This window comes from Limulus polyphemus, unplaced genomic scaffold (genome assembly GCF_000517525.1).
Source record: "Limulus polyphemus unplaced genomic scaffold, Limulus_polyphemus-2.1.2 Scaffold135, whole genome shotgun sequence".
Lineage (NCBI taxonomy): Eukaryota > Metazoa > Arthropoda > Merostomata > Xiphosura > Limulidae > Limulus > Limulus polyphemus.
The window spans coordinates 354961-360960 of record NW_013665745.1 but is presented as its reverse complement, the minus strand read 5'-3'; positions in this window follow the sequence as shown (position 1 = coordinate 360960).

Below are 6000 nucleotides of genomic sequence, written 5' to 3'. Positions count from 1 at the left end.
TTGTGGCACAGTGCAGCGGCGGGCCGCATGAACTGACCTCGCGGGCCGTAGTTTTGTGACCTCTGCGCTAGACTAACAAGTGGTATGATGTCTTTGTCTGTTGAGGAAGTATGTTGGCTTTCATTTGGCAGGTGGTAGTGTTTCATGCGCCCAAGCCCTTTTTTTTTGAACCTGAAATACCTCTACCTGTGTTTCTCGTTTGTGACGGAAAGGATTTTGCCGGTTTTTTTCCCACTGCCTACCTTTTTTCTAATCTTATACCCATGCTATCTTGAATCTACCTAAGCCTTTTTCGTAATTTTGGGACAAAGTTTCTCAGGTATGTTTCTCTCCTTCAATTTGTAATTCGTTCCTTGATTCTTACTTTTATGGTTTTTACTTGTTTTCCAGATATGCAAGTCCATGTTTGATTACTTGTAAGCACAACTTTTGTGCAAGCATGATTCGTCCTTCTTCCTTTGTTACCTCATATGACTAGGCATGACATTGCACTCTTTTACCCTTTTTCGACTCATAAGCTTTGGAGTCACATCCTTTGTCTTTTGTTTGTCTTTCTTAGGCTTAATTTTTCGCTCCTTTGTCTTACACACACACACAACCTTTTTACATTATTTTCCCTACAGTGGTGTTTTGGATCTTCCTTTGTTCTGTCTTCTTGGTTGATCTGTTGCAATAATTTGTTGAGGCGAGACACTCTTCTTACTCAAGTGCTTTTGTCTCACTTTTATCTCATATACCTTTGTCTGGCTCCTTTCGTCAGCCAGTGTGAATTCACTGGAGTGCTTGTTTCTTTGGAGTTACATTTTGGGGCTGTATGCCAATGTTCTTCATCATCTTCACTGGTTTCTCTCTCCCATGCTCCTTTTTTATCTCTTTCCATCTCCTGTCCTCATGCTGCTGCTTCTCTCCCTGTCTCCACTTCCAATTCCTCTGTTTCCATCCATCCTTCCACCACTCATAGACTTCACTGCTCTGTCTTTGTGGTGACTATTCTGTAGGCTCTGAGTCAGTAGTGCCCATTTAGTTTGGTATTTCGGCTTTTGTCTTGCATTTGGGGACGATTGTTGAATACCTGGAGCTCTGTCAGAGAGCCTAATCCTTCGTTTTTCCTTTCCTCCTCAATTGTCTCCTGTTCCTGTTACTTTCCCTCCTCCATGGGATCTTGTTTCTTGCCAATACTGGTCTGTGGTAGTGTTAGACCTAATAGCTAAAGATGCTATCGAATGCGTTTCTCATCTTTCTGTAGGACATTAGGATGTTCAAGTGGCTGTGCTCTCGGATGAGCACGCATCTTATAGGTGCATTTGCCACTCATCTCACCCCCCCCCAAATTTCTCCTTTTTTTCTGATCCCCAGTTCTTTATTCATCAGCTCTCAGTGTGAATGCCTTTAGTCAGAAATGGCCCAACCTCTTTCTCGATGCTTACCCGCTTATTCGTCTTCTTCCCTAATTCAAGACACTCCATGTGAAGTCCACCTGATAGCTCCGTATTGGCCAGCTCAACTATGATTTCCCCTGTTAAAACTTCTGTGATCCTCTCTACCTCAATCATGACCCCTACTCCTTCAACCTCATTCCTCCCTCTCACATCTGGCAGTTTCATTGCTCCAAATTCTCACGTGTGTTTTGTCCAGTCCCTTAGAAGATGTTCAAAACTCTATTCATATGTAGTATTCCTTTTTTTCTCCTTTTATTTTATTTTACTAGCTATTGACAGATTTATCTACAATTGACCTAAATTTCACGTGCGCTGCCATCAATCAATCACGCTATTACGATAGCGAAGGAAAACGCACGTCTCTAATCACAACAATATCGATTCTTTGTTTACGTTTCTCAAATAGCTATTTACTTTAAGAATCGGCAATGGATAATGAACAGAAGTACAAAAAAGGCGAAGAGACTTCATGTGCCGTCAATGGATGTTCAAATAATAGCCGAAAACTAAATTTATGGAAATAATCTGTGTGCAATATTCACTGACAAGTGCATGAGGAATGTGCTTGTCTAATCCCTTATAAATTTCATATTATGCCATCCGAAGAAACAGTTAAGCTCGAATGGATAAAAGCAATAAACAGGAAAAAATTACCAGAAAAAGTGTACATTTGCTTGGAACATTTTCTTGTTGGTACGCCGACTGAAAGAAATCGGTTCCCTAAACTTAAATTGGAATATAAGAAAAGGCAACGAATGTTCGACGAAAGCTACAGAGACAAGAAGGTAAAGTATAAAAATGAAAGCTTATTGTCGTGGATGAACAACCTGACATGGATAATAAAGGTGGGTTAATGTTTTACAAGTACTTTCCTCAATTATCAATATGCATACAAATAATTTAGTTATATTTAAAGCCAGTGCAAGATTGTTTCCACCTAAGCAGTATTGTATATGTAGGGAAAAATAAATAATATATATGTGTAGAGGCAAACAAACCTTTAAAATACATATTTACTGGTGCCTTAATATTCATCATTACACACTATTAGATTGAATCAAACTTAATGAATCATTAAAACATGAAAGTTTAAACACTGCTTAGAACTAGGCGATCATCATCTGTTTCATCAACAATTCCGTGCATCATTTGTTTCACATAAAATGCTCTTAATCTATTAACTTGATCCTGCACACATTCCTCATTATACTCTACATCAATGAATATATTATCATCTGCACTTTTCCACACCAAAAGTTTACATTTTTTAAAGCCTTAGCAGAACATGGTCAGCTATATTTACAAATAAAAAAACCAATTCATTTCAATTTTAATTTAAGTTGGCCGTCTTCAGTTTTTATAACATCACATTTACCATTTCTGGATAAACTCATTCAGATTTGACCAGTTTCTTGGAAAGGGGCTTTTAATTTCGAGCAAGGTATCACAATTTATTATTCCATCTGGACTACCTGACAGCTAATTTTCTTGTATGGACACATACATTCACTTTTCCTAAATATTTATTCCTATGAATTTTTTTATAATCTTTTGCAAGCAACTCTTGTTCAAGTCCATACGTCGTATGCTTGTTTCCTACAAATTTGGGATAGGAGTATTCACGAATAAAGTTTGAATAATCTGTAGTTTCTTTTATTGGAACTTTGGGTGCAGAACTTGCAGTTATTCGAAGTCTCAGTGCACGGTCAATCCTACTATTCGTTTATAAAAGAGTAGCCCAAGAGTTGGCGGTGGGTGGTGATGACTAGCTGTCTTCCCTCTAGTCTTACACTGCTAAATTAGGGACGGCTAGCGCAGATAGCCCTCGTGTAGCTTTGCGCGAAATTCATAACATCCTCAGCTTATAAAATAACCGAAAATCCAACCTGATGCTGATTTAGAAGATGCTGAACAGGCTGAAGAAGTATAAAAATTATGCTCTCTCTAATGAGAATCAAAATTATCTTGGTAACAATTCTGCATCTACGTATCAATGTACTGTGAAAACAGTTATTTCATCACATCTAGCTCTCTGGCCAGATGAACTGACTGATGTAAAGTATGGTTGTAAATAAGCATCCAGTACAATTGATAGACATTAATTTTCTCTAAACAGTGAAAATATTCCCTGTCACTTCACAAAGGAAAACTATAACATTCATATGAAGAATGGGGAAAATTTTAAGGACCTGGTCAGTTTACTCCAATTCGTCAGATAGTGTAGTATGTTTCTGTTGTAAGCTGTTCTGCAAAAGAAACAAAAGCACTGCCCCTGCTCTTAGTTCACGATGGTTCTGTTTGTGGCACTGCTTGTCAACTGCATTGAAGGACCATGAGCATTCACTGCTGCATATAACAAACCTGGACAAATGGCAGAACCTAAAGCATGCAGTTCTGGACAAGGGAGGGATTAAGAAATCTCAATTTGGAATTGATAAGACAAGAAGAAAAATACTGGACATCTGTTTTAACTCCATTGCTGCCATCATTCATCATTTGTCAAGAGAAACTTATCTTTCCATGGCATAACTGAAAAGCCTAATGACCCACATAATGAAAACTTTTTCAGACAAGTAGAACTACAAGTAAAGTTTGATGCAACAATATCAGAATATCTGAAATGAATTAACCATAAGGAAATGAGTGATCATTATCTCAGCAAAACAATACAGAATGAATTCATGGAACTTCTTGAGAATCATGTTGTGCAACAGATAGCTTAGAAACTTTTCTAGATATTTTGCTGTGATAATGGACTGTACTCTTGATATTAGTCCTCAGGAGCAATTATTAATGAGTCTGTGCATTATTAACTGTAGTGTATCAAATGGTGCTCATGGTTTCAAACATTGACGAGTGGGAAAGGATTGCTGGGAGCCTTTTTCTCTTATGTATAGAAGTTTAACGTTGATATTAACAACTGCAGAGGCTAGTCTTATAATTATGACTCCATTATGAAGGGCATCAATAAAGGTGTTCAGAAAAGGCCATTGGACATCAATAACAAAGCAATGTATATACATTGTGCAAAACACACACTAAATATGCTGATATTAGATGCTGCAAAGTCAAAAGCACATGTCTTGTATTATTTATCTATATTTGTTTTTATTTTTGGAGTGACTATATGCCATTTTCAATACCTCAGTGCAGAAAGCGATTTTGTAAAGGCCCAGGTAATTGGTATAGAAATTGCTGAAGCTATATTTTCAGAGCAAAGACCAAAGTAGAAATGGTGAATTTTGGATTGTGAAAGTAAAGAACATTGAAATAAAACTACTACTGAGGTTAAATTCCGAGGAAGCTTTTTCTTCTCACTTACTGGTGTTTGTATAACTATTATAACCAAGTGATTTTCCCAAATGCAAATTTTCTATTATGTCTTTGGCTTCCTCTGTTATATCAATGTTATGAAAATGAATTTAGGTCAGAATACCCTACAAGCTAGTTGTGTGAGAATTGCAAACAGACTGTGGGATATTTAGTCTAATCATATACATTTAAAAGTATCGTGCAATTAAAGCACTACCTGGCCTAAAAATACGGGAGCAACTCTTTATGGACTTCTTTGAAATTGAATCATTTTTCAACATTTTATCAGGCAGTTGAATTACACTAGGAAGGGGCCTACTGCATTGTTGTATTGCATGGGGGGGGGGGCTCTAAGGATCTAAATCGACCCTGATCCTCGTCCTTCAATATAGAATGTGGTATGACTCTGAGTTGCTAGTGTTTAATGCAAAGCCTATTTCCTGGCATTTAAAAGTAACGTGCAATTAAAACACTGCCACATAATGTCTCTTCACAATTTCAGATTCTTGACTATATCTTCAAAAAATTGGTAGATATTTATGCAAGTTTGACTGTTGCTTTGCACTTACTGTTGATAGTGCCTGTAACAGTTACTTTGGGTGAAAGAACTTTCATGATTGAAGCTGATCCAAAACTATTTGAGGTCTCCCATATCCCAAGTACGTTTGAATGGTCTTGCTCAGATTTCTGTCGATCATGAAGTTGTGAGAGAGAGGTGCCATATGACAATCTTATCAATGATTTTGCAGCCTCTAAAGCATGCAAAGTACATTTATAAAGCTGTATTTCCTGAAGGAATAAAAGTTAAAGTTTAATTCATGTTCAGATAAAATATTTAGTTGAGAAAGAGGTAGAGTGATCCAAAATTTAATATGTTCAAATATCAGGCTCGAACTTCTATGTTAGTGGTCCTGACCTAAAAATACATACAGAAGCAACTCTTCATAGAGTTCTTTGAAAATGAATCATATTTCAATTTTTATTAGGCATTTGGATTACACTAGGAAGGGGCTTCCTGCATTGTTGTATTGCATGGGGGGGGGGGAAGAGTTTAAACCAGCCCTGATCCTTGCTCTTCAATTTAGAATGTGGTATGACACTTGAGTTTCTAGTGTTTAATGCAGAGCTTATTTCCTGGCTTTTTTCATATACTGCTGTTTGCTTTAGACTAGTCCATAAAATAACACGACATCTTAAAATGTGCAGAAGATTACGTTGGTGGGTTGTAGTGTGCTATATAAGTATGCAA